Below are 20,818 nucleotides of genomic sequence, written 5' to 3' on the forward strand. Positions count from 1 at the left end.
ACACTGACAGAACCACAGGCACATAGACACAGGCAACAGAGCATGCACAATGTCGGCACTAGTACAGTGTATATCCACCTTTCGCAGCAATGCAGGCTGCTATTCTCCCATGGAGACGATCGTAGAGATGCTGGATGTAGTCCTGTGGAACGGCTTGCCATGCCATTTGCACCTGGCGCCTCAGTTGGACCAGCGTTCGTGCTGGACGTGCAGACCGCGTGAGACGACGCTTCATCCAGTCCCAAACATGCTCAGTGGGGGACAGATCCGGAGATCTTGCTGGCCAGGGTAGTTGACTTACACCTTCTAGAGCACGTTGTGTGGCACGGGATACATGCGGACGTGCATTGTCCTGTTGGAACAGCAAGTTCCCTTGCCGGTCTAGGAATGGTAGAACGATGGGTTCGATGACGGTTTGGATGTACCGTGCACTATTCAGTGTCCCCTCGACGATCACCAGTGGTGTACGGCCAGTGTAGGAGATCGCTCCCCACACCATGATGCCGGGTGTTGGCCCTGTGTGCCTCGGTCGTATGCAGTCCTGATTGTGGCGCTCACCTGCACGGTGCCAAACACGCATACGACCATCATTGGCACCAGGGCAGAAGCGACTCTCATCGCTGAAGACGACACGTCTCCATTCGTCCCTCCATTCACGCCTGTCGCGACACCACTGGAGGCGGGCTGCACGATGTTGGGGCGTGAGCGGAAGACGGCCTAACGGTGTGCGGGACCGTAGCCCAGCTTCATGGAGACGGTTGCGAATGGTCCTCGCCGATACCCCCAGGAGCAACAGTGTCCCTAATTTGCTGGGAAGTGGCGGTGCGGTCCCTTACGGCACTGCGTAGGATCCTACGGTCTTGGCGTGCATCCGTGCGTCGCTGCGGTCCGGTCCCAGGTCGACGGGCACGTGCACCTTCCGCCGACCACTGGCGACAACATCGATGAACTGTGGAGACCTCACGCCCCACGTGTTGAGCAATTCGGCGGTACGTCCACCCGGCCTCCCGCATGCCCACTACACGCCCTCGCTCAAAGTCCGTCAACTGCACATACGGTTCACGTCCACGCTGTCGCGGCATGCTACCAGTGTTAAAGACTGCGATGGAGCTCCGTATGCCACGGCAAACTGGCTGACACTGACGGCGGCGGTGCACAAATGCTGCGCAGCTAGCGCCATCCGACGGCCAACACCGCGGTTCCTGGTGTCTCCGCTGTGCCGTGCGTGTGATCATTGCTTGTACAGCCCTCTCGCAGTGTCCGGAGCAAGTATGGTGGGTCTGACACACCGGTGTCAATGTGTTCTTTTTTCCATTTCCAGGAGTGTATTTATTTTTGCTAATAAACTGACTCTCTAGCCTCATCACTTAGCATAGATAGTATAGCCAAATTGTTAGTATACAAGTATAAAGCATGCTTACACTAATCATTATTTGGCACTGAATAAATTTACTACAGCCAGAATAAAATGTCCAATTAAATATCAAGATTATGTCTTTTGGGTACATATGCCATTTTGTGTATGAATTATGGCCTAGTGTTCCTGGAGAAAATGGTGCTACGCCTCTTAAAGACATACACTTAAGTATTCAAGAAAGACTGTGTAACTGTGCACTACTCCTATACACTATATTACTACAGGGACATAACTGGTGCTTTGCTTTGTCCTATTATCCTGTATACTGGAAATCTTTCCGATACAAAACTGTTTCCTTACTTTTAGTGTGACTTGTTAATTTTAGCTCGCTCGTACCTGAATCGAGGCAATACAATGAATTATAGTAATGAATATTAAATATCATACAAGCTCTCGGCGCTTGAGCATGACTTTTTCTTGTTAAAGGTCCGTTCATGTATTTTTTAACAGTGTTTCTTCTCTCTGTGTTTTCACTAAAATCGGACTTCGTAATAAGACAGCACTCGAAGACGACGGTGGATCGAGCTGTACGACTTTCTGCTTAGAAGTACGGAACCTTTTGCAATGACAAGTGACCCAACAATCTTACAATGACTAAAGATACAAAGTAAAACATTCATAGGTTAGTAATAACAGTATATTCTGAAATAAAACACAATTAAATTACGACACTTACACTGAGACTTGCATTATGGAACTGGAGTGCCGTTTGGTTGCAACTCGTGAATGTATTAATAAAATAATGTGGTGTTAATAGCGGTGTGCCAAAATACGTCCGATCCGAACAAGGCCTGAGAAACAAAAGGTGCCTCTTATTCCGCAAGTAATCTGACAATCAAAAATCTCCAAATGTTTCCTGTGGCTGCATACAACATTTATAGAGCCGTGGACTGTATCTATGGCTCAAATTATTTCTTTATTTCATTACTTATAATTACTTTTTCTGCTAATAAAAGCTCAGCATGAAAATGTGCCTTTAAACTGCCCCTGAGTTGGGAGGCGGAAGGACAAAGCTGCAGGCGAGCAATACACTCTAAAGCACATTGCACACATAAGTCTACAAATACACATACATATGATATATAACGTACATATCATAACATAATATTTACACAAAACAGATTTTCAATGTTTGGATGTGGCGCGTGCGCCTATAACATTTTCATGTTAGTATTGCGGCTCTCTTATTTTGGTTACCGCCAGTAGAATAAGAAGTGTTATAATTGCTGTTTGTGCTGTGTTGAACATGTTGGTTCACTTGTGTATATACATTTGCCATGTGAAGTGGTTGATTCTGTTGGCTTGCATGTCCGACAGCAGGCGGCGCACCGGAATTGGGTTGTCTAGCCAGCGTATTTTGCGTGGCGCTGGTGTAAACATTGCAGCAATTTTTTTTCCGTACGGATTGCTGGTCCTCGTAAAGCATATCAACAGAATCGAGCACTGTGAGAAAATACTCTGCGTCGCTGTCTGGGACGTGCAGAAGTTTTTCTTTGATATTAAACGGCAGTCTTGCCTTCAATGCGCAGAGGATGTCGCGCGTTGCGACCCGCTCATGAAGGAAATGTCCCATATTTAAATATTTCTCAAAATACCGGCACAAATTTCCGTGCTTTGGATTGAACGGTTCAGGATCCACAATCTGCCTACGAAGTCGTTCCTGTACAGATTTTGACCAAAATTGAGATACAAAGGCTCCCTCAAATTGTTCGTATGTGACGCACCTGTCGGCTTCATTATACGCCCATACAGCTGCATCGCTTTGGATATAACCGACAACATAAGATATCCTCTTACGGTCACTCCACGTAAGAGAAAATGCTTTTCTGAAGGCTTTAAGAAACATGACAGAATGTAAGGTTCTTTTTTCAGGTATAAATGGCTGACATTGTCTGTGTTTCATGAGGCTCTCCTCTTCCTTCTCATTATAGTAATGTTTAGTTTCAGAATGATTACTGTAAGGTTCAACTGGCCAACGGCAAGGAAAATGTTGTTGATAATTATCACGACTGCAGTGCAGTGTGTCATGTCGAAGTGCGTACTGTTGTTGATGTGAGTACGTAGTGTTCGGTGTGTATGCGTCATAAATGTACTTGTATTCATTGCCAAACTGTGTGTTTTGGTTGCTATTACCGTCATTGCACACTGGTTGTACACAATTGTCAAACCTGATTAAGTGTTTGTTGTTATTTATAAATCCCGCGACAGTGTGGTGGACAACAGCAGGCAATTTTTCTTGAAAGCACTCATAAAAATATTTGTCTTTTTGCTCTATCCAACTGTGAAATTCTCTATTTATGCACGAGAAATGGTTGTCAGTGCGTAGTCTTACCTTATCAGAAAGCTGTTTGTCAGTTGTGTCAACATTGTTTACGACATTGGCGATATGTGTATTTATACCACTATGCACTGCCGGATAAGATTTAATCTGAGTAACTACTGACTCGCATGTTTTACTGAGATTGTTTACTTGTGCTTGGATATTTATCACATCTTTATTTGTGTTTTCTTGTTGTATTGTAAGCTCTGAAAATTTCGCGTTGAGGTCGGACACTTGTCCAGTCAGTCTACTATTTATCTCCTCAACACGGCTACACGAAGTGTCGTTTGACGTTTTAAGTGCAGCTAAATCTGATTTAATTTCATCATGTCGTGTTTTCATCTTGTCATGAGCTGTTTTCAAAGTGGCGCGTATAGACGTCATCTGTTGGTCGATACATGCGTCAATGCCCTGTTTATTTTGTGTCATTTGATTCTGAATGCATTTCATCCGATTTTTGTTGTCAGCCTGCATGTGTGTTTGTTCGTTCATCAGTTTGATAATAGCCTCGAACATACTGGAAATACTGGAGATGTGCATCTTTTCCTCCACACGTCGTTAGACATGACGTCACACACAGAATGGGTTCGGAACTAGATTTAGGCTTATTACTGATGGACGGCCTGTTTTCTAAATTTCCATTACCAGAATAGTAAATAATATGTCTCTCGTTAGTATTCGAGCCAACCGTAACGTCACTTTCATTATTTAATGGCATGTCACAGTCGGATTGCGTCTGTGTTTGCAGTCTCTGGTTCTCCATCTCTGCTAATTCTTTTCTGGTCAATACCATGCCACACGTAATGTATGACACAATAAAAATTTAAACTCATATGTTTAATCAGAATAAATGTAAAAATTAATCTTGCTGTGCGACAATGTCTGAACAAGAAAATAATTGAAACTTCCTGGCAGATTAAAACTGTGTGCCGGACCGAGACTCGAACTCGGGACCATTGCCTTTCGTGGGCAAGTGCTCTACCGACTTTTTCAAATTTTTTTTTTAAATCTCAGTTTGTTCGCTTTTGTTCGTTGTATCTGCTCGGGGCGGACGTCGTAAGACATCCGTTTAAGTTCGTTGTTGATCGATTAACTCAGTTTTTTCATGGCAGATGGCTGCAAACCCTCCGACCGAACACGCTGAGCTACCGTGCCGGTGTCTGACTGAGCTACCCAAGCACGACTCACGCCCCGTCCTCACAGCCCTACTTCTGCCAGTACCTCGTCTCCTACCTTCCAAAACTTTACAGAAGCTCTCCTGCGAACCTTGCAGAACTAGCACTCCTGAAAGAAAGGATGTTGCGGAGACATGGATGAGCCACAACCTTGGGGATGTTTCCAGATTGAGATTTTCACTCTGCAGCGGAGTGTGCGCTGATATGAAACTTCCCGGCAGATTAAAACTGTTGTAATTGTTGTAAGTAATGGTGGAATATTGAAACACTAATGGCGGCACGCCATGTTACGTTTCACAGAAACTAAAGTCGGCCATATTGTGAACTGATAAAACTGTATTGTTGCACTGTATGAATATGAAAGTAATCTGGAAACTGCGAATTAGCTTAAAATCACTACTACGGAAATCGAAAATTGAGACAGATCTACCAAGTAAGTTACGATAATACAAAAAGCTTTGGCAAGATTGCTTATGTAAAGATGCGGTGCCTTACCTTGTATCCGCGATTGCAGCGTAATTTCAGGTGTCGACATACAGTTCGTCTTACTTTAATGTATTCCAATAATAGGGCCTCGCATCCAGTTTGTAGTATCCAATAAACATGTAACAAAAGGAAGACAATATAGTACATATAACAATGAGTCCAGACACGAAGTCGCCAATTTAATTTTAGCTCGTTCGTACCTGGATCGAGACAGTAATCAATATTAAATATCATAAAAACTCTCGGCGATTGATCGTGGTTTTTTTTTTTTTTTTTTTTTTTTTTTTTTTTTTTTTTTTTTTTTTTTTTTTTGTTAAAGGTCCGTTCATGTATTTTTAACCGTGTTTCTTCTCTCTGTGTTTTCAATAAAATCGGACTTCGTAGTAAGACAGCACTCGAAGAGGACGGTAGATAGAGCTGGACGACTTTCTGCTAAAACGTAAGGAACCTTTTGCCATGCCAAGTCACCCAACAATATTACAAGGACTAAAGATACAAAGTAAAACATTCATAGGTTAGTAATAACAGTATATTCTGAAATAAAACACAATTACGACACTTACACTGTGACTTGCATTATGGAATTGCGAGTGCCGTTTGGTTGCAACTCGTGAATGTATTAATAAAATAATGTGGTGTTAATAGCGGTGTGCCAAAATACGTCCGATCCGAACAAGACCTGGGAAACAAAAGGTGCCTCTTATTCCGCCAATAATCTGACAATCAAAAATCTCCAAATGTTTCCTGTGGCTGCATACAATATTTATACAGCCGTGGACTGTATCTATGGCTCATATTATTTCTTTATTTCATTACTTATAATTACTTTTTCTGCTAATAAAAGCTCAGCATGCAAATGTGCCTTTAAACTGCCCCCTGAGTTGCGAGACGTAAGGCCACAACTGCAGGTGAGCAATACACCCTAAAGCACATTGCACACATAAGTCTACAAATACACATACATATAATATACATTTGAACCATTTTTGTACTTACATAACGAACATGACAAATGAAAATCATGTCTCATTAATAGTAGTAATTCTACTGTTACTCTGAAACACACGCCACCCGAGTGTGAGGCGGAACCGTTAACTGAAGTATTAGAACGTACATGCAAAAAATTAACAGTCGTCAATTTCTTAAAAATAGTAAAATTCCATAACAACACGTTGCGTATATCTTGAGGTAAATATATTTCTTTGCGTAACGCACAAAACCGTATCTTGATGAAGTTAATGAAATAACAACATCCATGCAAGAGTACTGTATATTACTATCTATATATATAGTCTCCAAACCAAATGGTCAACTTTAAGACAAAAATCTCCACATCTGCAAAGTAAAATGAACATCACCAATAATCTAACCGAAAAATGGGAATAAAACAACACCAATCGTTATTATACTCTCACCTCAACGTCTTAAAGTTGAAAATATATAGCTTGTAGTCTTGAACACAGCACTCAATAGCACTGTGTCCAAGAAACATCTGTTTGCTTGGACGACACATATACAGCCAAGAATGGCTGTCTCATAAAATCCCCGGGGCTGCGATGTTAACCAGTTCCTCACGTACAGTTGGACGTCGCCGTCCACACAAGTGCAGGAAAGGTTATGCTGACATTGTCCACCGACCAAGAAGGCCACCTTCTGATTCACTTCCTGCAGCACGGGACAACAGTGAATGCCCAGCGTTACTCGCAAACCTTGACTACCCCTTGTCCTCCACGACAATGCAAAGACTCATACGGCCAACACAGTCGCGGCACTCCTGCAGAAATTCAAATAGGAGGTTCTCGGCCACACTCCAAACAGTCCGGACATCTCTACCTGTGATTACGCCATTTTTGGTCCCCTTATAAAGGCTCTGAGGGGCAAAAGATTCACCTGGGATGACAACGTCCAGCTGTACGTGCGGAACTGGTTAACATCGCAGCCCCGGGAATTTTGTGAGACGGCCATTCACTGACTTGTGTCACAGTGGGACAAGTGTCTCTACAGCCAAAGTCAGTACTTCTAACATACAGGTACTGGTTTCTGTAATTATGCCTCCGGCTCGTTTCTTTTTGAATGCCCCGTATACCACTTAAAATACAAAGGGAAAAAAATCGCGAAACCAAAAAATAAATAATGTAGAGTAATGAAATTTCAGGAATACATTCGTCTAGGTAACATATTTAAGTTTCTAGCATTTGTAGACTTAAAGAAAGCTTTTGACAATGTTGACTGGAATACTCTCTTTCAAATTCTGAAGGTGGCAGGGGTAAAATACAGGGAGCGAAAGGCTATTTACAATTTGTACAGAAACCAGATGGCAGTTATAAGAGTGAGGGGCACGAAAGGGAAGCAGTGGTTGGGAAGGGAGTGAGACAGGGTTGTAGCCTCTCCCCGATGTTATTCAATCTGTGTATTGAGCAAGCAGTAAAGGAAACAAAACAAAAATTTGGAGTAGGTATTAATATCCAGGGAGAAGAAATAAAAACTTTGAGGTTCACCGATGACATTGTAATTCTGTCAGAGACAGCAGAGGACTTGGAAGAGCAGTTGAACGGAATGGACAGTGCCTTTAAAGGAGGATATAAGATGAACATCAACAAAAGCAAAACGAGGATAATGGAATGTAGTCGAATTAAATCGGGTGATGCTGAGGGAATTAGATTAGGAGATGAGACACTTAAAGCAGTAAAGGAGTTTTCTATTTGGGGAGCAAAATAACTGATGATGGTCGAAGTAGAGAGGATATAAAATGTAGACCGGCAATGACAAGGAAAGCGTTTCAGAAAAAGAGAAATTTGTTAACATCGAGTATAGATTTAAGTGTCAGGAAGTCGTTACTGAAAGTATTCGTATGGAGTGTAGCCATGTATGGAAGTGAAACATAGACTATAGTTTGGACAGGAAGAGAATAGAAGCTTTCGAAATGTGGTGCTACAGAAGAATGCTGAAGATTAGATGGGTAGATCACATAACTAATGAGGAGGTATTGAACAAAATTGGGGAGAAGAGAAGTGTGTGGCACAACTTGACTAGAAGAAGGGATCGGTTGGTAGGACATGTTCTGAGTCATCAAGGGATCACAAATTTAGCATTGGAGGGCAGCGTGGAGGGTAAAAATCGTAGAGGGAGACCAAGAGATGAATACACTAAGCAGATTCAGAAGGATGTAGATTGCAGTAGGTACTGGGAGATGAAGGAGCTTGCACAGGATAGAGTAGCATGGAGAGCTGCATCAAACCAGTCTCAGGACTGAAGACCACAACAACAACAACAACATTGCAAGATCACGGATTAACGTATGCGCGGGATAAGCTATTGTAAATGAGAAACGCAGCTACATTAATAATCGGTGTAATCGTCAGAATGTTGAAGGCAAGCGTGCAAACGCGCATACATTTTGTCGTACAGGTGTCAGATGTCAGTTTGTGGGCTGGGGTTCGATGCCTGTTGCATTTGGTCGGTCAATACAGGAATGGTTAATGCTGTTTGTGGATGTCGCTGGTGTTGTCGTCCGATGATGTCCCGTATGTGCTTGATTGCAGAGAGATCTGGTGATCGAGCAGGCCAAGGCAACATTTCGACACTCTGTAGAGCATGTTGGGTTAAGCACGGGGGATCTGGGAGAGCGGTATTCCGGTGTAAAACAGCCCCTGGCACGCTGTTCATGAATGGGAGCACAACAGGCTAAATGGTTCAAATGGCTCTGAGCACTATGGGACTTAACTTCTGAGGTCATCAGTCCCTTAGAACTTAGAACTACTTAAACCTAACTAACCTAAGGACATCACACACATCCATGCCCGACGCAGGATTCGAACATGCGACCGTAGCGGTCAAGCGGTTCCAGACTGTAGCGCCTAGAACCGCTCGGCCACTCCGGCCGGCGGAGCACAACAGGTCGAATCACCAGACTGACGAACAAATGTGCAATGTGGATGCGTGGGATAACCATGAGGGTAGCCCTAATGTTATAAGAAATGGCACCCAGGCCATAACTCCATATGTACTTGTAATGTAGAACGAAAACCCAGTCCAAAGTGGCAAATTTTACTTTTTTAATCACTCAATGACTAGTTACGGGCCGAGACCCATTGTCAAATCATCATAACATAGTCAAATAGCATTCCCGAAGATGGGAAAACCATAGTTATCTGTCCACCCTGTCCTCCAGTGAGTTCTCGCTTGACACCACTGAAGTCTCAAATGGCGGTAGTTTGGGGTCAGTGGAACGCGCGTTACAGGGTGTCTGGCTCGGAGCTGTCCTTGAAGTAACCGATTTCTATCAGTTCGTTGTGTCACTATGGTGGCAACTGCTGTTCAAATTCTTGCTCCAGATGCAGTACGATGAGCCACAGACATACGCCGAACACGATGGGCTTCCCTCTCGGTAGTGACTACGTGGCCGTCCGGGGCCCGGTCTTCTTGCGACCGTACGTTCTCGCGACCACCACCCTAGCAGTAACATACGATGGCTACATTCCTCCCAAGTCTTTCTGCAGTATCGTGGAAGGAACGTCCAGCTTCTCGTAGCCGATTACACGACATCCTTTAAACTCAGTGAGCTGTTGTTAATGACGTCTTCGTCATCTTAAAGGCGTTCTTCACTGACGTCAAATCGCCACGTCCAATCTCTAAGTTAGCTAACGCGTGTATTGAAACCAAGCCCGATTTTCATCCTCATAGTGGCTTTAATAGCGCCTCTTCTATGCTACTGATGTGGAATTTGAATTGACGTAATCTTTCAGATGTAGAAATAGGGCTATCAACTTCTTGGTATTATAATGTTTTTCCGTCAGCCTATTTGTTATGCCTCCTGAAACGTCCTGTATTTATCGGCATTGGCATGACGTTGAACTGTTTGCAGCGGACGGTCGTGGAGTTATGCACGCCTTGCATGCGTCCTGGCGTACAGGTCAATACGAAGTTTAGTGGCTGCATAGCAACGGGCAGCGGCCTTGACTTTTGTGTGCTAGAAAGAACAATTTAGTTACAGTGGACGACGTGTACGAATTATTAAAACGAAGCGATCTTCTACGGTACGGGCTGTGATTTTGGGGTCTCCGTGCCTGGGATTACCTATGACCCATTTTCTAGGGCGAATGTGACACAGTGCACAAAGAGAAAAAAAAGAAGACCATGTTTCATTAACCATGAGTCTTTAGTGGCATTATTCTATCGTTGCTTCGTACAGTCTGACAGACTTCGAAATGTAGTTCACAGGGTTTTTTCTTAACCGCTTTTTAAGCATTTTTCAAAGCTTTTCTTTGTACGGCCGTGAATTATTATGGGTGGAGGTTACACTAAACAACCGAACTAGGTTAATAATTGGCTCCTTTTACCGACCTCCCGACTCAGCAGCATTAGTGGCAGAACAACTGAGAGAAAATTTGGAATACATTTCACATAAATTTTCTCAGCATGTTATAGTCTTAGGTGGAGATTTCAATTTACCAGATATAGACTGGGACACTCAGATGTTTAGGACGGGTGGTAGGGACAGAGCATCGAGTGACATTATACTGAGTGCACTATCCGAAAATTACCTCGAGCAATTAAACAGAGAACCGACTCGTGGAGATAACATATTGGACCTACTGATAACAAACAGACCCGAACTTTTCGAATCTGTATGTACAGAACAGGGAATCAGTGATCATAAGGCCGTTGCAGCATCCCTGAATATGGAAGTTAATAGGAATATAAAAAAAGGGAGGAAGGTTTATCTGTTTAGCAAGAGTAATAGAAGGCAGATTTCAGACTACCTAACAGATCAAAACGAAAATTTCTGTTCCGACACTGACAATGTTGAGTGTTTATGGAAAAAGTTCAAGGCAATCGTAAAATGCGTTTTAGACAGGTACGTGCCGAGTAAAACTGTGAGGGACGGGAAAAACCCACCGTGGTACAACAACAAAGTTAGGAAACTACTGCGAAAGCAAAGAGAGCTCCACTCCAAGTTTAAACACAGCCAAAACCTCTCAGACAAACAGAAGCTAAACGATGTCAAAGTTAGCGTAAGGAGGGCTATGCGTGAAGCGTTCATTGAATTCGAAAGTAAAATTCTATGTACCGACTTGACAGAAAATCCTAGGAAGTTCTGGTCTTACGTTAAATCAGTAAGTGGCTCGAAACAGCATATCCAGACACTACGGGATGATGATGGCATTGAAACAGAGGATGACACGCGTAAAGCTGAAATACTAAACACCTTTTTCCAAAGCTGTTTCACAGAGGAAGACCGCACTGCAGTTCCTTCTCTAAATCCTCGCACAAACGAAAAAATGGCTGACATCGAAATAAGTGTCCAAGGAATAGAAAAGCAACTGGAATCACTCAATAGAGGAAAGTCCACTGGACCTGACGGGATACCAATTCGATTCTACACAGAGTACGCGAAAGAACGTGCCCCCCTTCTAACAGCCGTGTACCGCAAGTCTCTAGAGGAACGGAGGGTTCCAAATGATTGGAAAAGAGCACAGATAGTCCCAGTCTTCAAGAAGGGTCGTCGAGCAGATGCGCAAAACTATAGACCTATATCTCTTACGTCGATCTCTTGTAGAATTTTAGAACATGTTTTTTGCTCGCGTATCATGTCATTTCTGGAAACCCAGAATCTACTATGTAGGAATCAACATGGATTCCGGAAACAGCGATCGTGTGAGACCCAACTCGCCTTATTTGTTCATGAGACCCAGAAAATATTAGATACAGGCTCCCAGGTAGATGCTATTTTTCTTGACTTCCGGAAGGCGTTCGATACAGTTCCGCACTGTCGCCTGATAAGCAAAGTAAGAGCCTACGGAATATCAGACCAGCTGTGTGGCTGGATTGAGGAGTTTTTGGCAACCAGAACACAGCATGTTGTTATCAATGGAGAGACGTCTACAGACGTTAAAGTAACCTCTGGCGTGCCACAGGGGAGTGTTATGGGACCATTGCTTTTCACAATATATATAAATGACTTAGTAGATAGTGTCGGAAGTTCCATGCGGCTTTTCGCGGATGATGCTGTAGTATACAGAGAAGTTGCTGCATTAGAAAATTGTAGCGAAATACAGGAAGATCTGCAGCGGATAGGCACTTGGTGCAGGGAGCGGCAACTGACCCTTAACATAGACAAATGTAATGTATTGCGAATACATAGAAAGAAGGATCCTTTATTGTATGATTATATGATAGCGGAACAAACACTGGTAGCAGTTACTTCTGTAAAATATCTGGGAGTATGCGTACGGAACGATTTGAAGTGGAATGATCATATAAAACTAATTGTTGGTAAGGCGGGTACCAGGTTGAGATTCATTGGGAGAGTGCTTAGAAAATGTAGTCCATCAACAAAGGAGGTGGCTTACAAAACACTCGTTCGACCTATACTTGAGTATTGCTCATCAGTGTGGGATCCGTACCAGGTCGGGTTGACGGAGGAGATAGAGAAGATCCAAAGAAGAGCGGCGCGTTTCGTCACTGGGTTATTTGGTAACCGTGATAGCGTTACGGAGATGTTTAATAAACTCAAGTGGCAGACTCTGCAAGAGAGGCGCTCTGCATCGCGGTGTAGCTTGCTCGCCAGGTTTCGAGAGGATGCGTTTCTGGATGAGGTATCGAATATATTGCTTCCCCCTACTTATACTTCCCGAGGAGATCACGAATGTAAAATCAGAGAGATTAGAGCGCGCACGGAGGCTTTCAGACAGTCGTTCTTCCCGCGAACCATACGCGACTGGAACAGGAAAGGGAGTTAATGACAGTGGCACGTAAGGTGCCCTCCGCCACACACCGTTGGGTGGCTTGCGGAGTATCAATGTAGATGTAGATGTAGATGTAGAAAAACAAAGGATGAATCTCTTAAGTAAAGCAGGATTCGTGTTTTTTTTTTTTTTTTTTCTTGGGTGTTCTAGTATAGCTCTTCAAACATTTGTGCGTGTTTCTGAATGACACATTTGTAATTTTAATGTGGCAAGAATTGTCTGGGCACCGAGCGAAGTGGCGCAGAGACTAGGACACTAGGCTTGCATTCGAGAGGACGACGATTCAAAGCCGCGTCCGGCCTTCCCGATTTAGGTTTTCCGTGGTTTCCCTAAATCGTTTCAGGCAAATGCCGGGATGGTTCCTTTGAAAGGGCAATGCCGACTTCCTTCCCCATCCTTCCCTAATCTGAGAGGACCGATGACCTCGCTGTTTGGTCCCCTCTCCAATTATCTGGGCAAAGTACAATAAAGGAAAAAGAGAGAACAGGTAGAGAGAATATGAATATGATGGCTACGTTGTACTATATGAAATGTTATTCTTAGGGTAATTGAAGCAAATCAGCGGTGTGGGTGTAGGCGAAATGAGATTTTTTGTGATATCAGTGCACTGACATGTTCGATGCGATCCACAATGGTTTGCAGAATGTAGATGAAGGTGTGTAATACATTCATCTCGAATAATCTGCAGCATCACTATACAGTATGAAATTACATAAGTTGTTGTTTACTTTATTTGTGGTTTCTACGAACACGACTGATAGTAGACGTCTGGGACATTCAGTAGACGTCACAGCCTAAGAGCTGGCCAGCTAAGAACACGACATTCTACTGGATGATTCGTGACTGGAGCGCATGTGTTTGCCAAGACTGGAAACATCCCAAGTGAGTGTACGTACCACTGACTGAGGCATTTATCAGCAAGATGGGTAACGTGATTTCTTGAAGGTAACGAAACATGAAATTGTGAATTCCTGTCACATATCGGATACTGAGGACGCACACAGGGCTTCTCTTTTTAAAAGCGCGCCTGTCAGGTAATGATAATGTAAGTGGATGACAATCAAATACCCAACTCTCCCAATTGGGCACAAAAGCTCAATAACATTGCGATGTTTCGATGCCGGTGATGCGATGACTCATTCTCGAACTCATAAAGCTACTCCTGGTCGATGCGAACTGTGTGAACAAGGATCTTGTCGTCATCGAACACAGCATCACCAATGCTGAACAAATATTGTATCGAAGGACCGACTAGCCGAAAGGGTCACATAATCCTTGACAGTATTGCAAAGCAACAATTGGGATCATGGAATACTACGATATGGCTGCCCAGATCACCAACGAATCCCCGCCATGTTTCACTCCTGGTATGTAAATTCGGCCGGAAGTTGGAAGCAGTGCGAAACAAGACTCATCCGACCAAATGATTAAACAGACAGTTACAACAGAGCAAACTGCAGGCTTGTCTAGGATCCGTAATTATCTTTAACCGTGCATTTCTCACAAATTTTCCATATTTTTGTTCAGCCCATTCACCTCATATCCGTACGCACTGAACGAAAGGGTGTTATGGCGAGAATTCTCGGTGAAATAAAATATGTCTACGTAAAAATCGTGGAGGTTTTTGTGTCGCACGGTCCAGCAACGCTACATTAATTCCGAAGCTACCAAACAGTGCATCATTGAGACGTTTCCATCGCCGCTCGGAATGCTTTTAGAAGCCAAAAATTAGACAAATTACAGCAATACTAATAATTGTCATTTGTGCTAATTATTTTAACAGATTAATTATATAAGAACCAAAGTGCTACAAACTCATAACGAGATGGCAAGTCAAATATACTTATTTATGCTATGCCTTCTGAGCACCATGCTTTAATACACTATAATGTTTTAACATGACGAGCAACAAATAATTTTTTAGTTAAAGAAAGGAAGTCAGAATACCCTACTCTTGACAGTATTGCGTATTATGAAGTCAGCACAGTGAAGGTACACCCATTACCTATTTCATGTCTTAGTGATTCGACAACACTCAGTGTTTTAGATAGTGATGTTTTTAGATAGTGATGTTAAATTTCTTAATGGAATGCTTTGCTGTGCTCGCAGTGTGGCTGATGTGTTGTTGCTGTTCACGGAGCCTGCAGCTGGGATATGCTGCATGGTTTGTTCTTCCACTCTTTTATGGAGGATGTGCGCACAGTTCGCCCCTCTTTGCTAACTAACTATCCGTATCTGCCGACTAATATCGGTTTACCAGTGAAGGCTATTTCTCCGTTCTTTCCTACATCGATGTCTTTAATGACCTAAACTATTATGCACCTCTGAGAATGTGACTGTGGGCCACGATACCGGTCGTGTCCCATTAAAGATTTGCAAAATGTATTAGTGAATGATTTCGCCATGTGAGTATGGTGCGTGTACCGTAAATACTGAGGGCACTAAGTGACAGATCGTCGAAAGACGATCCAGTTATAACCGGCCATTTAATTTTTATGTTAAATTATGAACATGATTTCTCTGTGTAGATAAATGTTGTAAAAAGAATAAATATGTATTGTGTCAATAACAGTGGAACCAAGAGACTTATATTGTAGTTCGTAGGCGACAAATTACATCAAGAAGGACTAATTTCTACGTGTGCAAAATTTGGGTGGTGGTCATAAAAGTAATTTTCATTGTGGCAAACAGGGTAGTGTGGCGTCAGATCTGGTGTAGTGCTGGCTTTACTGCATACATATGCAGGGTGTAAGTGCTGATATTTTTATATTTTGTACCGTAATATGTAAACGTTCGTTGATTTTTCTCTACGTCTAACGATCTTCCCACAAACACCTCACATAATTTACTAACCGATACCTTCTGACCACACCTGTCAATATAGGCTAACCATGTTGCAACCACTTGTCCACACTGCAACACCTGAACTGCTGCACAGAGGAAAATAAGCATTAATGACGTGCTATTGCCACATGTACACTGACGTCCTGACCAACCAAAAAAACATATGCCTTGTAATGACTATAATTATGTCTCCAAATGACATAAATGCTGATATAATGTTGTTCAGTAGACCGTTCTCAGTCACCAATACCAATATCTGCACTTACACTCGTTACACAGTGTACCAACCTCACCGAAGAATTATTCACATAAAAACAGTTTTATTTGACTTCTTTTATTGTGAGGCCGCAGGTCGCAAATGAACTCAATTTTATCTAATGAAATAAAGTTCATTCTGTTTCAATTATAAACACTTTCAACCTTAAGTTATGTAATTTCTCATTTTTTAAATTTTAGTTGCAATTCTCATGAACTGCTAGGAAACACAGAGAAAATCTAACTACTCTCTCGCTGAGTTGACAAGGGATAAAGATAAGTCGAGCGACCCGTTTCCAATCCAAAATTTCTACCAGATTGCCCGTTTACCTGACAATCTACTATTTCAACGCAAATTTTAGCATAAATTTTATTAGTTAAGAGAGAGAAGCTCACAGTATTTTCACAGTTATTCGAGGGCAACGCAAGTGAGTTTTTGAGGTGCTATATCATTACTGGCGAAATGCATTTTACTTCATAACTGAAGGCAAGAACCAATTGAAGAATTTTGTTTCTCTCTACAGAGTATTCTAAGGGTTGCGAAAATATGCAAGATTTTCGTGTTATCTTGCTCGCCACATGCAAGCTATTAGACCTAGAGAAAAAATGAACAGGAGCTTTTTGTAGGAAACTTAAAGCAATTAACGTTTGTACCGGGATGAGTTATCGCTAGAGGACGTAGTTTTGGAATTATTCAGGAAAAGGGATACAAAAGTGATCTTCAAACGCGTTTTTTTAATAACTCGAAAACCATGGTCTCCAGAGAAAACATACCGATTACAAAATTTAACTTCAGTAAATTTCCTGCGAAAAGATCCTGTTCATTTTTCTTGAGGGATAACAGTTTTCTCATAGCAAGCGATGGAATATGAAAATGTTTATCATGGTATTTGAAGACGTCGTTGGCTGCATGAAACCCAGTGGTAGGCAACTGAATCACCTTGTATAACAGACCAGAAAACCTGTAACTGTTTACGCTATCGTCGCACAATAACTAGAATCACCTACAACCATTAAATGAATATGCGGTGCTTACCTCAAAAAGTTTGAGATACAGTGACCGTATAATAAGAGGATGAGGTGACGTCCACTAGAGGTAAGATGTGACAAGCCGTTTGTTCACGTAGGAGATCGCTCGCAAAACACTCACCCTACCAATTCTATAATACTGCACATCTCAGATGCTTCGATTCTCTTCTGTTCCGGTTTTTCCACAGTCCATCTTTCACTACCATGCAATGCTGTTCTCTCATCGTGCATTCTCAGAAATGTATTGCTTAAAGTAAAGCCTATGTTTGATACTAGTAGACTTCTCTTGGCCAGGAGGTAGTCTGCTTTTGAGGTCCTCCTTGCTCCGGCCGCCATTGAATACTTTGCTGCCTAGGTAACAGAATTTCTTAACTTCATCTACTTCGCAACCATCAATTCTGATGTTACGTTTCTCACTGCTCTCGTTTTTGCTACTTCTCATTACTTTCACCTTGAATTTTACTTCCTCTCCTGAACCTTTCTTTTACTTCTGTCGTCGCTACTTCGATGTACAGATTGAACATTAGGGGCGAAAGACTACATCCTTGTCTTACACTCTTTCTAATACGAGCACTTCGTTCTTGGTCGTCTACTCTTATTATTTCCTCTTGGCTCTTGTAGATATTGTATATCACTCGTCTCTCCCTTTAGCTTACCCCTATTTTTCTCAGAATTTCGAAAATCTTGCTCCATTTTACATTGTCAAACGCTTTTGCCAGGTCGACAAATCCTATGAACGTGTCTTGAGTTTTCTTTAGTCTTGCTTCTGTTATCAACCGCAACGTTAGAATTGTCTCTCTGGTGCCTTTATTTTTCCTAAAGCCGAACTGATCGTCATCTAAAACATCTTCAATTTTTAATTTCCATTCTTGTGTACGTTATTCTTGTCAGGAACTTGGATGCGGTTGTGCGCTAACTCTGGCAGTTGTCAGCTCTTGCAGTCTTCGGAATTGTGTGGATGTTATTTTTTCGAAAGTCAGATGGTATGTGACCAGACTCATACATTCTACACAGCAATGTGAAAGGTCATTTTGTAGTCACTTCCACTAATGATATTAGAAATTCTGATGGAATATTGTCCATCTCTTCTGCCTTATTTGATCTTAAGTCATCCGAAGCTCTTTTAAATTCTGATTCTAATACTGGATACCCTATCTCTTCTGAATCGACACCTCTTCCTTCGTCTATCACGTCAGACAAATCTTCGTTCTCATAGATGCCTTCAATCTACTCTTTCGACCTGTCTGGTCTATCCTCTGCATTTAACAGTGGAATTCCCGTTGCACTCTTAATGTTACCACCCTTGCTTTTAATTTCACCGAAGGTTGTTTTTACTTTCCTATATGTTGTGTCAGTCCTTCTGACAATCATTTATTTTTCAATTTCTTCACATTTTTCCTGCAGATATTTCGTCTTAGTTTCCCTGCTCTTAGTATTTATTATATTCTTAAGTGACTTGTATTTCTGTACTTCTGAATTTTCCTGGAAATTTTTGTACTTCCTTCACTCATTGATCAGCTGAAGTTTGCCTTCTATTACTCATGGCTTCTTCGCAGTTGTCTTCTTTATTCATATGTTTTTCCTTCTAACTTCTGTGATTGCCCATTTTAGAGATGTCCAATCCTCTTCAACAGTACTGCCCACTGAGCCATTCGTTATTGCTATATCTATAGCCTTAGAGGACTACAAGCGTATCTCGTTATTCCTTAGTACGTCCGTATCCCACGTCTTTGCATATTGATTCTTCCTGACTAATCTCTTAAACTTCAGCCTACTCTTCATCACTACTACATTTTGATCTGAGTCTATATCTGCTGCTGTACGCGTACGTCCTCAAAATCCAGTATCTGATTTCGGAATCTCTATCTGACCATGATGTAATCTAACTGAAATCTCCCGTATCATCCGGCCTTTTCCAAGTATATCTCTCACGCTTGTGATTCTTGAACAGTATATTAGCAATTAATAACTGAAATTTATTACAGAACTCAATTAGTCTTTCTGTTCTCTCATTCCTTATCCCAAGCCGATATTCTCTTGTAACTGTTTCTCCTACTCCTTCCCCTACAACTGCATTCCAGTCGCCCATGAATATTCTATGTTCGTCTCCTTTTACGTACTGTATTACCCTTTCATCATTCTCATGTCCTGTCTCTATATCTTCATCTTCGGCTTGCGACGTCGGCGCGTCGGTGTTGGTTTTCTGTCGATTTTCAGAAGAACAATCCTATCACTGAACTGTTCACAGTAACACACTCTCTGCCCTACCTCCCTATCCATGACGAGTCCTATTTCCGTTTTACCATTTCTGCTGCTGTAGGTATTGCCCTATGCTCATCTGACTAGAAATCGTTGTCTTCTTTCCATTTCACTTCACTGACCCCTACTATATCTAGAATGAGACTTTGCATTTCTTTTTTCACGTTTTCTAGCTTCCCCACCACGTTCAAGCTTTTGACATTCCGCGTCCCGGCTCACAGGACGTTAATACTTTGTTGGTTATTCAATCTTTTTCTCATGGTCACCTCCCTCTGGGCAGTCCCATCCCGGAGATCCGAATGGGGGAGTATTTCGGAATCTTTTGCCAATGAAGAGATCGTCATGACACTTTTACAATTACAGGCCACATTTCCTATGAATACACGCTACATGTCTTTAATGCAGTGGTCTCCATTGCCTTCTGCATCCTCACGCCATTGATTATTGCTTATTCTTCCGCTTTTAGAAGCAGTTTCCCACACCAAGGACAGGGGATTGTCCTGAACCTCTGTCTGCTCCTCCATCCTCTTTGACAAGGCCACTGGCAGAATGAGGGTGACTTATTATGCTGGAAGTCTTCGGCCGCCAATGCTGATTATTTACCAAAATTTAAGCGGTAGCAGTACATTTAAAACCACATAGTCTGCCTGTAAGTTACAGTGATAACCAAAAATATTACGAATGCCCACGGTGATACTGAACGCAAATTGGTGCTGTTGCTGGTACGTGACGCGTAAAGGAGGGCGGAGCAGAGACGAATGAGATTCGCTCCAGCGACGATGCGGGCCGTATGTCCACCGACATCAGCGAATTAGAAAAAAGGGCGGGTTGTTATGACCCAGCTTCTGGGAGTGAGCGTCTCGCAAACGATGAAGCTGATTGCCTGTTAGCTCACTGACGTCGCGCCCATCTGTGGAAAGAGGTGTACGAACAGTGGAGCCATAAGAAGGCGCCTAATCACTGTACGAGGACGTCGGAAGCTTTTCCGCCCTGTAAAATGCTACAGGTGTCGATCTGTGGCAGTTCGATGGGCGTGGCTGACATAGATTAGTGATGGTGCAGGTACAAGTGTTTTGGAGCATTCCGTCCAGCGGTTATAGTTGAATGAGGGACTCCACAACAGACGAACCCTATCAGTTCCATGTTTACCCAATAATATCGTCAGTTTCGTTTGTACAGAGCACGCGATCATTGGGATTAGACCGTGGTTCCACGGGAACGTTACGCTTACTCGTATTAAACTAGTTCCTTGGTACACCAGGTCGATTTTCGTGTCTGGATATAC

The sequence above is a fragment of the Schistocerca americana genome, chromosome 1 (genome assembly GCF_021461395.2).
Source record: "Schistocerca americana isolate TAMUIC-IGC-003095 chromosome 1, iqSchAmer2.1, whole genome shotgun sequence".
NCBI classification, from domain to species: Eukaryota; Metazoa; Arthropoda; class Insecta; order Orthoptera; family Acrididae; genus Schistocerca; species Schistocerca americana.